The sequence below is a fragment of the Hordeum vulgare genome, chromosome 6H, assembly GCF_904849725.1.
Source record: "Hordeum vulgare subsp. vulgare chromosome 6H, MorexV3_pseudomolecules_assembly, whole genome shotgun sequence".
Classification (NCBI taxonomy): Eukaryota; Viridiplantae; Streptophyta; class Magnoliopsida; order Poales; family Poaceae; genus Hordeum; species Hordeum vulgare.
Genome location: NC_058523.1, coordinates 284,674,734 through 284,691,724, shown reverse-complemented (window position 1 = coordinate 284,691,724; position 16,991 = coordinate 284,674,734).

Sequence of the window (16,991 nt, the reverse complement as noted above, 5' to 3'; positions counted from 1 at the left end):
CTACGAGTATACGGCTTAGAAACCAAGTTGCTCTGAGATCTTGATCGCGAAATGGTACCGACTCTGGTCCTTTCCTATATATACTGCTTACCATGATCGGCCAAAGACACACCGAAAACACCTAGGGTTTTCCTCGTCTCACAACTTGCACCACCATCGTAGTCTACCTCATCTCGAACACCGGCGTGCATTGGTGTGTGATACGTCTCCAACGTATCTATAATTTTTGATGGTTTCATGCTATTATCTTATCAAACTTTGGATGTTATGCATGCCTTTTATATATTTTTTGGGACTAACTTATTAACTCAGTGCCAAGTGTCAGTTCCTGTTTTTTCCATGTTTTTGACCCCTTTCAGAGGAGATTTTGAAACGGAGTCCAAACGGAAGAAAATCCCCAAAAAGATTTTTTTCTGTAACGGAAGAAGATTGGGAAGCTTGAGAGCCAAGGCAGGGGAGCCCTAGGGGCCCCACAAGCCCTCACCCCGCGGCCAGGGGGGAGGCCGCGACCCACAGGCTTCTGGGCCCCCCTGGACGCCCTCTGCCCTAGGGGTTGTGCCTATATATTCCCTAAAAATCCCAAAAAAATCAGGAGATCATCGAAAGTACTTTTCCGCCGCCGCAAGTTTCTGTCCCCGCAAGATCCTATCTGGGGCACGTTCTGGTGCCCTGCCGAAGGGGGGATTCGGATATGGAGGGCTTCTTCATCAACACCATGACCTCTCCGATGATGCGCGAGTAGTTCACCATAGACCTACGGGTCCATAGTTAGTATCTAGATGGCTTCTTCTCTGTCTTGGATCTTCAATACAAAGTTCTCCATAATCTTCATGGAGATCTATCCGATGTAATCTTCTTTTGCGGTGTGTTTGTCGAGATTCAATGAATTGTGGATTTATGATCAGATTATCCATGAATCTTGTTTGAGTTTCTTCTGATCTCTCTTATGCATGATTTCATATCCTTGTAATTCTCTTCGAGTTGTGGGTTTTGTCTGGCCAACTAGATCTATGATTCTTGCAATGGGAGAAGTGCTTTGTTTTGGTTCATCACGTGCGGTGACCTCACCCAGTGACAGAAGGGGTAGCGAGGCACGCATCGTGTTGTTGCCATGAAGGGTAAAAAGATGGGATTTTCATCATTGGTTTGAGATTATCCCTCTACATCATGTCATATTGCTTAAAGCGTTACTCTGTTCATCATGAACTCAATACACTAGATGCATGCTGGATAGCGGTCGATGTGTGGAGTAATAGTAGTAGATGCAGAAAGTATCGGTCTACTTGTCTTGGACGTGATGCCTATATGTATGATCATTGCATTAGATATCATCATGACTTTGCGCGGTTCTATCAATTGCTCGACAGTAATTTTTTCACCCACCGTGATATTTGCTATTTTGAGAGAAGCCTCTAGTGAACACTATGGCCCCCGGGTCTACTCCACACCATATTTTCAGCCTTACACTTTTTACTTCGTTGCACTTTCCGCCTTCAGATCTCACTTTGCAAAACAATCTTGAAGGGATTGACAACCCCTTTGAAGCGTTGGGTGCAAGCTTGTTTGTGTTTGCGCAGGTACTCTGGACTTGACGAGACCCTTCTTCTGGATCGATACCTTGGTTCTCAAACTGAGGGAAATACTTACTGCTCCTGTGCTGCATCACCCTTTCCTCTTCAAGGGAAAAAACCAGCGCAAGCCTAGTCTCCGTCAACGTGTCAATTTCTGGCGCTGTTGTTTGAGAAGTAGCAGTGTGCGAAAGAGCAGGTCTCCGGAACCGTTCATCTTTGCGATCCTGCACCAGGAGAGGAGGAATTAGGTTTTTGGGAAGTGCTCCACGTGACTGCACAAATTCGTCATCACGGGTCGTATACTGTCAAGTCGGGCGGTGCTACTCATCATCGTCTCCATCACCATCAACAAAAGATCGTCGCCAACATCGTCACGAACACCGTTGCTCCTGCAGCAACTAACAATTAGTATGTTATTTATAATCTGTTAATGTTTATCTTTGTAGTTTCTACTTTGTGTGCGGTGATGATTTGCATGTTCTGTTGCTCTTCTAGATTGCTAGAGTATTGCATGCTATTATCTATTCTTGTCAAGAATTATTTATTGGCATTAATCATGAACTTGTCTAATGTTCCAACAATCCAAAAACCTAACTGTATGCAATTTCCTGAGTTAACTATGGCTAGATTTGCTGATGCACTGAGGCCAGCTAAGTTTACTGGTGTGCGCTACAAGAGGTGGGAAGTGATATCCACGCTCTGGTTTATCGGTGTGAATGTTTTCCATGTTAGTGGTGGTATGCCACAGGGAGATTCTGATGAAGATCAGAGAATGTTCTAGAAATTTCCTGAGTTAACTATGGCTGGATTTGATGATGCACTGAGGTCAGATGCGTTTCGAGTATTCTTGTTGACCGTCTGTGTGATGTGTACATGCACATGCAAGATGGAAAGACATGTGGGATGCACTGAAATCTAAATTCGGAGTGACAGATGTAGGCAGTGAATTGTACATCATGGAGAATTTTCACGACTACAAGATGGTGAATAACCATTCTGTGTTTGAACAAGCTCATGAGATATAGTGTATTGTGAAGGAACTGGAACTCCTTAATTGTGATCTACCAGATAAATTTGTGGCTGGGTGCATGATTGCGAAGTTGCATCCTTCATGGAGAAACTTTGCCACTACTCTAAAACATAAGAGACAGTAGATATCAGTTGAAAATCTGGTTGCATCTCTTGATGTTGAAAAGAAAGTTCAGGGTAAAGAAACTACTGAGAAAGGAGGTGAGGTTCAGCCTACCAACAATATGGTACAAAGGTACCCACAGAACAAGAACGAAGGAAATACCAAGCCTATTTTCAGTAAGCCTATAAATACTACTGCCTTCAAGAGGAAGAAGTTCAACAAGGCTGAGCTAGAGTGCTACGCCTATGGGAATCTCGGACACTTTTCCAAGGACTTCCAAGAACGTGCAGACCGCAGAGGGAAATCAAGCTCCAAGACTATCAACATGGTGACCACTAGCAATAGTGATGGGTATGGTAATTTACCTATTGTGCTTTCAGTATTTCAATCATCTTCATGGTGGATTGATTCAAGTGCTAACGTTCATGTGTGTGCTGACGTCTCTTTTTTGACTTCTTACCAGGTCGCAAGGGATTCTTCTGTCCTAATGGGGAATGGGTTGCATGCTTCTGTTCGTGGCATTAGCACGGTGGATCTGAAGTTTACATCGGGGAAGATCGTGCTACTAAGGAACGTGCAGCATGTACCTACTATGAATATGAATCTAGTTAGCGGCTCCCTTCTATGTCAAGATGGGTTTAAGGTAGGTTTGGAGTTGAATAAAGTAATCGTGTCGAGATTTGGACAATTTATAGGTAACGGTATGAGTGCAGAGGCTTGTTCCGCTTTTCCCTTTCAGAGTTTTTGCAATAAGTTAGTAAACAAAATTTGTGCTAGTATTAATGATGATACAAGTATTTCGCACTCTCATTTATGTCATATTAATTTTAGTTTAATGTCTTGGCTATCCAGTATGAGTTTAATTCCTAATTTCACGGTTGCCAAAGGTTCTTAGTGCCATAGTTGTGTGCAATCTAAGCAACCTCAAAAGCCTCACATGGTTGCCGAGGAGAGAAACTTGGCACATCTGTAACTCATACATTCTGATCTACGTGAGATGAATGGTGTGTTGACAAAAGGTGGAAAGAGATATTTCATGACGTTGATTGATGATGCAACTAGATTTTTCTATGTATATTTGTTGCAAACTAAAGATGAAGCTCTACATTGCTTTAAGATCTATAAAGCTGAAGTAGAAAATCAACTACAAAGAAAGATCAATCGTCTTAGGTCGGATCATGGTGGAGAGTATTTTCCCAAAGTATTTGATGAATTTTGTGAGGAACATGGTATTATTCATGAGAGTGCGCCTCCCTATTCACCCCAATCAAACGGGGCTGCCGAGAGGAAAAAACGCACATTGACTAACTTGGTGAATGTCATGTTCGACACTGCTAGTTTATCTAAGGCATGGTGGGTGGAAACTTTGTTGAATTAATGTCATGTCCTGAATAGAGTTCCTAACAAGAATAAAGCGAAAACGCCTTATGAAGTGTGGGTCAGGAGAAAATCATCACTTTATTATTTGCACACTTGGAGATGTTTGGTGAAGGTCAATATTCCTATTCCTAAGAAATGCAAACTTGGACCAAAGGGAGTGGATTGTGTCATTCTGAGTAATGCTTAGCGGAGCATTGCTTATAGATTTTTAGTAGTTAAATCTGAGGTTCGTGATATGCACGTAGAAGCTATAATGGAATCTCGTGATGCAACATTTTTTCAGAATATATTTCCTATAAAAGATATGCATAGCATTGCTAGATTTTCTTTTGAGATAAATTCCAAATCTAGTACATTTGATGATTATATTGAAAAACCACTTGAGGAAGTTCGTGAGAAGGATAATAATGAAGCTCCTGTGAGGAGTAAGAGACAAAGGGTTGCAAAATACTTTGGTGATGGTTTCATTGTATACCTTTTGGACGATACTCCCAAGTATATTGAAGAGGCATATGCATCTCCAGATGTAGATGATTGGAAAGAAGCTGTTCATAATGAGATGGACTCAATTTTTTCTAATGGAACTTGGGAGTTAACTGAAGGACCTTATGGTTGTAAACCTGTGTGTTGTAAGTGGGTTTTCAAAAATAAGTTAAGGCATGATGGTACTATTAATAAGTATAATGCATGACTTGTGGACAAGGGCTACACTCAGAAAGAAGGCGAAGATTACTTTGACACCTATTCACGTGTTGCTAGGATAACCACCATTTGGGTGCTACTTTCCCTAGATGCCTCTTATGGTCTGATCATTCATCAAATGGATGTAAAGACAGCTTTCCTAAATGGAGAGTTGGAAGGGGAAATTTATATGGATCAACCTCATGGGTTTGTGGTAAAACGAGAAGAGAGAAAGGTGTGCAAGTTGTTAAAATCTTTGTATGGTCTGAAACAAGCACCTAAGAAATGGCATGAGAAGTTTGAAACAACTCTAACTTCTACGAGATTTTTCATTAACGAGGCTGATAGGTGTGTTTACTATCGCCATGGTGGGGGCAATAGTGTCACATTATGTTTGTATGTGGATGATATATTGATCTTTGGTACAACCACTACAGGAATCAGACACTTTGCCGTCTGCCATAATGGACGGCAAGGAGGTGATCCACCGACGACAAAGATCTTTGCCGTCAGCCTCCCGTCGGCAATGTTCCTACGACTACTTTCGACGGCATATCACCTTCTTTGCTGTTAATCTGCCTCAAGCGTATGACAAAGGTCTTTGTCGTCAGTCTCTGGCTCCGAGCAGACGACACACATTCTTAGACGACAGCCGACAGGCAACGCCTCCGTTAGGGCTAACGGTGGCTTTGACCTCTGCCTCCCTCCCTCTCTTTGTCGTCTGCCTCCCTCCCTCTCTGTGCCGTTTGCCTTCCTCCCTCTCTGTGTCGTCTGCCTCCCTCCCTATATGTGTCGTCTGCCTCCCTCCCTCTATTTGTCGTCTGCTTCTATGGGCCAGCACAGAGTTGGGCCAGCGCAGGAATCATCCCTTTGCCGTCAGCCTCCCTCCCGCTGTGCCATCAGCCTCCCAAGGCAGTCGAAGGAAAGAGACTATATGGCCAGCTGCTGCTGCCCCAGGTTGCACAGCTGGGTGCCACGTGGCACCTTTGCCGTCAGCTGCCTGATGGCAAAGGCCTTTGCCATCAGCTTGCAGACGACAAAGATCCCATATCGTCACATTTTTTTGTTTATTTCACATCACATATACATATACATAGCACATATATAGGTCACAGCACATATACATATACATAGCACATATAATTCATAGCACATATATAGGTCACAACACATATTCATAGCACAAAGTTTCATCCATATATATACATATACATATAGTTCCACATATACTGTTCATCCATATATACATATACATATAATTCCACATTGTTCATGAACTCAAATGAAAACTAGAACTAAAGCACTCCATCAATGCCGGCTTCCATGCATGTACTACATCCAATCTACAAAATGGGAATAAGAAAGTCAGAATAAGAAGAAGAACAACATATATATGACAATAAAGCTAAATTGAAGAAGAAAGAGAAGAAGCAAGAAGAGAAGAAGGAGAAGAAAAACAAGAAGAAGAAGAAGAAGGAGGAGGAGGAGGAGGAGGAGAAGGAGAAGGAGGAGGAGGAGGAGAAAAATAAGAAAAGAAGAAGAGAATAAGACGGAGAAGAAGGAGGAGAATAAGGAGGAGAGAAGAATAAGGAGAAGAAGCACGGCTCCTTATCCTTCTTCTCCTCCTTCTCCTTCTTCTCTTCTTCTTCTCCTCCTCCTCCTCCTTCTTCTCCTTCTCCTTCTCTTCTTCTTCTCTTCTTCTTCTTCTTCTTCTTCTTCATTCTTTTCATTTTTCCTCTTCTCCTATTCTTGGAGCTAAGTTAGCTAACTATGTCTTTTTGGAGCTAAATGGGCTAATTATGTCATTCTAGAGGAAAACAAGCTAAGTATATAATATTAATGAGCTAACCAAGGTTCTTATGCCATTTTGAGCTTATTATGTCTTTTAGAAGCTTAATTAGTCATTTTATTGAGCTAACCAAAGTTCTTATGATGTTTTTACATAAACAAGAAAATTATGTCATTTTGGAGGATAATTAGCTAAGTATGTATTTGTTGGGGAAAATAAACTAAATTGAAGAAGAAAGAGAAGAAGCAAGAAGAGAAGAATGAGAAGAAAAAGAAGAAGGAGGAGGAGGAGGAGAAGAAGAAGAAAAGAAGAAGAAAAGAAGAAGAGAAGAATAAGGAGGAGAAGAAGGACAAGAAGGAGGAGAGAAGAAGAAGGAGGGCTCCTTCTCCTTCTCCTTCTCCTTCATCTCTTCTTCTCCTCCTCCTCCTTCTTCTCTTCTTCTTCTTGTTCATTCTTTTCATTTCTCGTCTTCTCCTATTCTTGGAGCTAAATTAGCTAACTATGTCTTTTTGGAGCTAAATGGGCTAATTATGTCATTCTAGAGGAAACAAGCTAAGTATATAATATTAATGAGCTAACCAAGGTTCTTATGCCATTTTGAGATTATTATGTCTTTTAGGAGCTTAATTAGTCATTTTATTGAGCTAACCAAGGTTCTTATGATGTTTTTACCTAACTAAGCTAATTATGTCATTTTGGAGGATAATTAGCTAAGTATGTCTTTGTTGGGGAAAATAAGCTAAATTGAAGAAGAAAGAGAAGAAGCAAGAGGAGAAGAAGGAGAAGAATAAGAAGAATAAGAAGGAGGAGGAGAAGAATAAGAAAAGAAGAAGAAATGAAGAAGAAAAGAAGAAGAGAAGAATAAGGAGGATAAGAAGGAGAAGAAGGAGGAGAGAAGAAGAAGGAGAAGAAGGAGGAGAGAAGAAGAAGGAGAAGAAGGAGGGCTCCTTCTCCTTCTCCTTCTCCTTCTTCTCTTCTTCTCCTCCTCCTCCTTCTTCTCTTCATATTCTTCTTCATTCTTTTCATTTCTCGTCTTCTCCTCTTCTTGGAGCTAAATTAGATAACTATGTCTTTTTGGAGCTAAATGGGCTAATTATGTCATTCTAGAGGAAACAAGCTAAGTATATAATATTAATGAGCTAACCAAGGTTATTATGCCATTTTGAGCTTATTATGTCCTTTAGGATCTTAATTAGTCATTTTATTGAGCTAACCAAGGTTCTTATGATGTTTTTACCTAACTAAGCTAATTATGTCATTTTGGAGGATAATTACCTAAGTATGTCTTTGCTGGGGAAAATAAGCTAAATTGAAGAAGATAGAGAAGAAGCAAGAAGATAAGAACGAGAATAAAAAGAAGAAGAAGGAGGACGAGGAGGAGGAGAAGAAGAAAACAAGAAGAGAAGAAGAAGGAGAAGAAGGAGGAGAGAAGAAAAAGGAGAAGAAGGAGGGCTCCTTCTCCTTCTCCTTCTCCTTGTTCTCTTCTTCTTCTCCCCCTCCCCCTTCTTCTTCTCTACTTCTTCTTCTTCTTCCGTCTTTTCGTTTCTCCTCTTCTCCTCTTATTGGAGCTAAATTAGCTAACTATGTCTTTTTGGAGCTAAATGAGCTAATTATGTCATTCTAGAGGAAAACAAGCTAAGTATAAAATATTAATGAGCTAACCAAGGTTCTTATGCCATTTTGAGCTTATTATGTCTTTTAGGAGCTTAATTAGTCATTATATTGAGCTAACCAAGGTTCTTATGATGTTTTTACCTTAATAAGAAAATTATGTCATTTTGGAGGATAATTAGCTAAGTATGTCTTTGTTGGGGAAAATAAGCTAAATTGAGGAAGAAAGAGAAGAAGCAAGAAGAGAAGAAGGAGAATAAAAAGAAGAAGAAGGAGGAGGAGGAGGAGAAGAATAAGAAAAGAAGAAGAAAACAATAAGAGAAGAATAAGGAGGAGAATAAGGAGAATAAGGAGGAGAGAAGAAGAAGGAGAAGAAGGAGGGCTCCTTCTGCTTCTTCTCCTCCTCCTCCTTCTTCTTATCTTCTTCTTCTTCTTCATTCTTTTCATTTCTCCTCTTCTCCTCTTCTTGGAGCTAAATTATCTAACTATGTCTTTTTGGAGCTAAATGGGCTAATTATGTCATTCTAAAGGAAACAATCTAAGTATATAATATTAATGAGCTAACCAAGGTTATTATGTCATTTTGAGCTTATTATGTATTTTAGGAGCTTAATTAGTCATTTTATTGAGATAACCAAGGTTCTTATTATGTTTTTACCTAAATAAGCTAACTATTTCATTTTGGAGGACAATTAGCTAAGTATGTCTTTGTTGGGGAAAATAAGCGAAATTGAAGAAGAAAGAAGAGAAGAAGGAGAAGAAAAAGAAGAATAAGAAGGAGGAGGAGGAGAAGGAGAAGAAAAAGAAAAGAATAAGAAAAGAAGAAGAGAAGAAGAAGGAGAAGAAGAAGAAGAAGAAGGAGGAGGAGAGAAGAAGAAGGAGAAGAAGGAGAAGAAGGATGGCTCCTTCTCCTTCTCCATCTCCTTCTTCTCTTCTTCTTCTCCCCCTTATTCTTCTTCGTCTTCTTCCTTCTTTTCATTTCTCCTCTTCTCCTCTTCTTGGAGCTAAATTAGCTAACTAGGTCTTTTTGGAGCTAAATGGGCTAATTATGTCATTCTAGATAAAAACAAGCTAAGTATATAATATTAATGAGCTAACCAAGGTTATTATGCCATTTTGAGCTTATTATGTCCTTTAGGAGCTTAATTAGTCATTTTATTGAGATAACCAAGGTTCTTATGATGTTTTTACCTAACTAAGCTAATTATGCCATTTTGGAGGATAATTAGCTAAGTATGTCTTTGTTGGGGAAAATAAGCTAAATTGAAGAAGATAGAGAAGAAGCAAGAAGAGAAGAAGGAGAAGAAAAAGAAGAAGAAGAAGGAGGAGGAGGAGAAGAAGAAAACAACAAGAAGAGAAGAAGAAGGAGAAGAAGAAGGAGAAGAAGGAGGAGAGAAGAAGAAGGAGAAGAAGGAGACGAAGGAGGGCTCCTTCTCCTTCTCCTTCTCCTTCTTCTCTTCTTCTTCTCCTCCTCCTCCTTCTTATCTTATTCTTCTTCTTCTCCCTTCTTTTCATTTCTCCTCTTCTCCTCTTCTTGGTGCTAAATTAGCTCACTATGTATTTTTGGAGCTAAATGGGCTAATTATGTCATTCTAGAGGAAAACAAGCTAAGTACATAATATTAATGAGATAACCAAGGTTCTTATGCCATTTTGAGCTTATTATGTCTTTTAGGAGCTTAATTAGTCATTTTATTGAGCTAACCAAGGTTCTTATGATGTTTTTCCTAACTAAGCTAATGATACAGTTTGGAGGATAATTAGCTAAGTATGTCTTTGTTGGGGAAAATAAGCTAAATTGAAGAAGAAAGAGAAGAAGCAAGAAGAGAATAAGGAGAAAAAAAGAAGAAGAATGAGAGAAGAAGAAAAAGAAGAAGAGAAGAAGAAGGAGAAGAAGGAGGAGAGAAGAAGAAGAAGGAGAAGAAGGAGGGATCCTTCTCATTCTCCTCCTCCTTCTCCTTCTTCTCCTTCTTCTTATGTTCTTCTTCTTATTCCTTCTTTTCATTTTTGCTATTTTGATTGAGCTTATTATGTCATTTGGAGCTAAATTAGCTAAGTTGTGAAACTAGTGGTTTCACTAACCATTTTGGAGCTAAATTAGCTAAGTTATGAAACTAGTGGTTTCACTAACCATTTTTCCTAGTAGAAATCAAGTAGGAGCTTATTACGTCATTTTGGAGAAAACTTACCACATCGGTCATCAAGGAGGAGAAACACCAGGGTTGCTCGCGTCGGTTTCATTTGGAGACGGTTGCCGTGGAGAAGGGTCATGCGATGCCGCTCGGGAGTTATTCTACAGAAAAGATATTTTGCAATTTCTTAGTTAGCATGATGACACTCAATTGTTAATACTAGTTTATAATGACCATTGAAATGAGAATCACCGTGCCAATCGCAGAGAAGACGGGCATCGGCGGAGGGGCTTGACAGGTCTTCTCACACATGGACTGCACATTCTGTTTTGAAGAGTCAGTCGTATTAGTTAGTAATGAAACAAACATTGCACACATGATTTGGCTAATGTAAAAAAGAAACTTACCACAATAAGCTCGTACATGGCCAGGTGAGCCGCCTCATTCCGGGCCCTCTCCTCCTCAATCAACCGAGCCGTGGTCCTGTCCCTCTCCTGAAGAGCAGCCTAGCTTGCCAATCTCTCTTTCTCAAGAGCAGCCTGGTTTGCCGCTCTCTCTTTCTGAAGAGGAACCTGCAACACCATTCCTTGTTACCACCGTAATGATCGATGGCCACACACATAATGAAATGGATGAAAGTTTTCAGAGTCCTTACAACTAACCTCGATGGCAAGATCGACTGGCCGTGGACGAGGCGTTATCTCAGGACAAGAGCTCGACTGGCGCGCCTTGATCTCTGGGAGAGTGAGTGGACAACGTATTATCCCATCTCCAATGGCTATCAAGCCATGGGGCCTACTGCCACCAGATATCATCACTAGCTCTGGATCCAAAGGTTCCTGGCTCGGGTTAAAGTATCCCCTTTCCAAGCCTTCCCCGTGTCCTTGTATTTCACGAGCTTGTGGTGGGATGAGATGTTGGTGAAGTTATTTGGATCATCCAGGTCAGACTCAGAGATTGCCTTCGCCTTCTTGTAGGAGGCGGTATGGGCCATGCCATAAAGGTCGTACAACTCTAGCTTCTCCTTCTTATTGTGATGCGCCTAAAAGAGAGGAACAAAGTATTAGTAAGGGGCTCAAGCTAGCATGAAGAATGAATTGCATGAATCATGAAGCAAACCACATACCGAGTTTCGTCAGGACTGAAGTAAGTTGGAGCTGCCTTGATGCTGTGGCACACCAACCATTTGGCTACGCCGGTCCTTCGCATTGTCGTGGATGGCTCGCCAGTTGCCTGTGATCACTCATCCACCAATGCCTCCCAACAATCCATATTATCCGCACACCATCTCAGGGGCACCTATAAGTTATTAGAAAGAATTTTGAGCGCTACGGCTATGAATCAAATCAAGAAAACTACGTACAATGCCTTAAGAATAGGTAATTACCTTTATGTACTGCTCCTTCTTCAGATACTTTCCGCGGCACTCCTTCTTCTACTTCTTAATACCACGTGTGGCGTAGTAGTCTCGAATGGCCTGCGGCCGAGCCTCCTGGCGTAAGTTCTGTAATAACCGCCTACACTCGGCCTCGATAACCTTGGCCACCTCCTCCTCATATCCCTCCTCACATCTATAGAAGGTATGCAATCAAACGAGACAACACCGATTAGTACAATAATTAGCTATATCGTTACTTTTAGATTGTGTAAAACGAGAATTTACCCAAAAGCTGTTGATCACCATCTCGGCCCTCGTGTGGGACAAGACACCATCTATAATCTCCTCCGACGGGGCCTGCGCAGCCTGGTAGTGCTCCGAGGTAAATCCTAGTGTAGGAACCTGACCCTCACCAGGCAACGTGACAAACCCCGGGAAATTTGTCCCGCAAAGCACACCAAGGACAATGTTCGGCTTGCGGACTCCACCAGGGTCACCTGTTGAGCCGTAAGATAGACATCGGGAACATCTAAATTGGTGTTTGGATTGATTTTGACTAGTCCTATATGTTCGTGAGTCCTTGTAGTCTCCTTCGGCTCAAACCAATAACATTTGAAGACTACGACGTTCCGTGGGTTTTAACCATAAAATTAAAGTTCATAAATTGCTTCAACTCTTCCAAAATACTCGATATGACCTTCGCCGATAGCAGAGACACAACAATTTGTAGATTTCCGGTTGGGCATAGATAACTCTTTGTCAAAGGTAGGAAAGAGATACCCGTTGATGTTGTATTTCTCAAATGAACGGACCTTATAGTCAAAACCATTAGCGTCTTGTCTCAATTCGGTGTCAATCGACTCTGAATTAGCCTACAAGTTTAATACGAAATGATTGTTGCATTAGCCGAAAGTTATACCAAGAAATGAAATGGTCCATTATTGATAATTACCGTTTGTTTGAACCAAGAGATGAAACCGGGATAGTCGCCTCCATGCTTTGCCAGAAGCTCATACTCTTCGACGGAATCATTTTGGATCACCGCTCCATCCGAGAATTTGGCGACGTATCGGCTGTATGAAATATCTAGGAATAGGAGCAGTTCAAAGGAATTAGAAGTTACGGAAAAATGTGGCAAGAACTTACTCGACGTACGACCGTACTTCTGTTAGGTTGTTGAAGATATACAACGAAAGGTTTCGCCATTCTTTGACATCCAACGTTATTGGTTTCGAAGCACCGGCTGGTGCGAGCTTCCCTTTGAATAGGCTGATGTTGGATCCGCCTCTTTAGGGTCTGCATCATTGCACTGATGCTTCGGATGATGCAAATGATGACTTTTGGCTTCGTAGTGTGCTGTCACAAAGTTTGCCACCGCCTCAGTAATGAATGCCTCAGTCGTTGATGCTTTAATACTATGCTTATTTTTACATTTAGCTCGAAGCATCTTCTGCACCCTCTCAGTTGCATAGCACCAACGATTTTGCACGGGCCCACCGAATCTTGCCTCGGTCAGTAGATGTAAAATCAAATGTTGCATTGTATTAAAGAAGCCCGACGGAAAGATCTTCTCTAACTTGCACAGCAACTCCGGTGCAAACTCCTCCATGTCATCTACCACGGCAGGCGAAAATTCTTTCGCACAAAGCACACGGAAGAAATAGCTCAGCTCCGCCAGTACTAGCCATTCATCCTCAGGAATAAAGCCACGTAACATCACCGACATTACCTGCTCAAGCCATATGTGCCAATCATGACTTTTGAGACCAAAGATTTTTATTTTTCAAGACTCGGTCCCCTCTTTAGATTCCCTACATACCCATTGGGGAACATCAAGTGCATTTTGACCCACGAGATAATTTCCCTCATAGCTGGCCTTCTAAGATTGAACCAGGCCTTTGTCTTCGACCACTTCTGCTTTCCTTTGCCTTCTCGCATGTTTTGTAACGGTCTGTGACATAGTGTCTCTTGATCGACTCTAGCCTTAGTATTATCCTTTGTCTTCCCATCTATATCAAACAATGTACCAAAAATAGCCTCTCCGATATTCTTTTTAGTGTGCATCATGTCGATATTGTGTGGAAGAAGGAGGTCTTTGAAGTAAGGCAGATCCCACAAGCATGGCTTGTGAGTCCAGGCGTGTTTTGAATTATACCCCTTGAAATACCCTGGATGTTCTGGATCAGGCTCGAGGGCATTTAACTGATCCAGGATCTGTTCGCCTGTCAACGCAGGTGGTGCCAAGGTTTTGACAACTTTACCTTTGGTAAAGTTCTTCTTGTGTTTTCTAAACTGATGGTCAGGATCCAGGAACTGTCTATGCAAGTCAAAGAAAGAATACTTCCGACCCTCCTGCAACCAATGAAACTGAAGAGCTGCCTTGCATGTGGGGCATGGGAACCTTCCATGCACACACCATCCACAGAATAGCGCATACGCCGGCAAGTCATGCATAGAGTACATGTACCACACATGCATTTTGAAGTTTTCTTTTCTAGCGGCATCGTATGTCTTGACCCCATTATCCCAAGCTTCTTGCAATTCATCCTTAAGCGGCTGCATGTACACATTCATATTCTTCCCCAGATAATTGGGCCCTGGAATTATCAATGTTAGAAATATGTTCTTTCTTTGCATAATTTGCCCAGGGGAAGATTGAGTGGAATGACAAATACAGATCAACTACTGTATTGGGTTGCCTTCATGACGAAGGGATTAAAACCATCCGTGGCGATGCAGACTCGAGGATTCCTTGGATCTGCCGCTTTATCCTGATGCAATCCATCGAAATGTTTCCACGCTTCCCCATCCGATGTGTGTACCGCCATCTTATTCCCACCCGCATCTAGTTCGGTTCTTTTGCCCATTTTGTGCCATGTCATTTGTCTGGTTGTCTCTTCAACCATGAAAAGATGTTGAAGCCTTGGTAGGATTGGCATATAACGGAGAACACTAACATCAATTTTGGCCTGCCTCTTCTCACCCATACCGTTGTCTACCACAAGATACCTGCAAGACTCGCAATTGGGACAATATTCCAAGTGTGCATACTCCTTCCTAAATAAGACACATCCTTTCTCACATGCATCTATCTTCTCATAGGGCATCTTAAGTACACGAAGTATTTTGTCCGACTGATACATGTTTGCAGGCATGACATGGCCTTTGGGTAGAAAGCGTCCAAATAGTGTCATCATCGCGTTGTAGCATTCTCTTCCCAAGTTGAACTGAGCCTTCAGAGCCATTAATTGTGCAATGGCATCCAGCTGACAAAGCTCAGTGTGCTTGTGGAGAGTACGTTTTGAAGACTCCAACATTCAATAGAAGGCCTTTGCAAATTCCTCCATCTCATCTTCCGAATCCCGAGCATCATCAAAGTCTTGCACCACGTCTTTGATCCCGGTACCATGCTCGTCGGTGCAACGACGAACCACCTCAGCTCTGGTGCGTTGTATAGACTCACCATGAAATGCCCAAACTGTATAATTAGGCTTAAAACCCCTCCTCTGCAGGTGTTTAATCATTACAGCCTCCGTCCTCTTTTTATAGTTGTCGCATTCAGGACAACGGCACCAGTTTGTTTCCTAGCCATTTGCAAATGCGGCTTTCACAAACTCCTTGGTTTTTAGAAACCATTCTTTCGCCATCTCTTTCTGACTAGGGTGACCCATGTATATCCACGCACGATCACTCATCTTGCCTAGTTACTAAACACATAATAAATATATTTATATATAATTCAGCATATATATTCATCAGTTAATCAAGTTCGCCAGTTTTATTACGTCCATGCAACCTACACTCTAATAGGTAAAGATATGTCCTAATCCCAACCGAGTATGTGTAGATTGGGTTCGTTTTCCCATGCTCTGCTCCGGATCCAACGCAAAATTTCGGCAGCACCTCCCCGTTGTTCTCCTGATACACGTCTCCACAATAAACAGAGAGGATGTGTATGCGGAGAACAACAGGGAGGCACTGACGAAATTATGCATCAGATCCGGAACAAAGCATATGGGAAAGCGAACCCAATCTACACATACTCGGGCTGTCCATGGATATCGTTGGACAATTCAGAAGAATCACGTTTATAAATATATGCACATGCATGCATATTTATAAGTGTAACCCTTTTGAACGGGAGACGCATACTGGTCACTCATACTGATAAATTAATTTAATTACCTATATCTAGAAAGTTTCATCCGAAGACCGACCCACATCAAATGAAGGGGCGAGGAGGAGATGACATTTGTACTCACGCATGAATGCGGGGGCGGAGCCCGTAGAACGGAGGTCTTCGCAGAACAGACCTCACAGCGACGAGACAACTGTCACATGTAAATCCACCCGATCAACACAAATATTTTGTGTTCATTAATAAAGTCGAAAAATATATGACCTAACACAAATATATAACCTATATAGATGTCATCTAGGGTTCCATAAAAAAATTCGTGTCGGGTTGTCGTCAAGATGTCGTGTCGGGGCGTCGTGTCGGGGTTTCGGGCATCGTGTCGGGTGTCAGGGGTGTCATTGATATGTCGTGTGGGTGCGAGAAATAATTTTGTGAGCTGTTGTAGTATCCTCGATGCTGAAGTGGAATATCACCGGTGCCTCGAGGGGGTGGTTCCAGCAGTAATGTTTTTGCACTGACCTCATGGGGGTGGTTGCAGCAACATAGTTATTGCAACCCGTGAGCTCGATGGCGTCGTAGCGATGGAAGGTGCGTGACAAGCTCACCAACATTTACTAACGTTGTGGCTAGTGCAAGCATAGGCGGCGGTCGGAGGGCTCTACACGGGCAACTACTAACCTAACAACTAACCTAACACACAGTAGGTAATTAACAACTAACCTAACTAACCTAGTTAACAGTAGGTAATACCACTAACAACTTACTTAATTACCACTAACAACTAACAACTGACCTAACTAACCTAACTACCAGTAGGTAACCACTAACAACTAACCTAACTAACAGTAGGTAATAAACAACTAACCTAACTAACCTAATTAAAAAATTAAACGAAAAAAGGAAAAAAATAAGGACTCACCGGAGGGGGGCAGCCGGGCGATGAGGACGGCGCAGGGAGGACGACCGTAGAGGAGGAGGGGGCGCAGGGAGAAGGCAGTGCGCTGGGAGGAAGGGGTCGGTAGTGGTGGAGGAGGTGATGCGCGGTGGTGAAGGAGGGGGTCGTGGCGAGGAGGAGGGCGCGGCGGCGGAGGAGAGGGTGGTGGTGGCGGAGCGAGCGGTGGTGGAGAAGGGGCGAGCTCCGGCGGTGGTAGTGGTGGAGGAGGTCCCGGGGAGGAGGAGG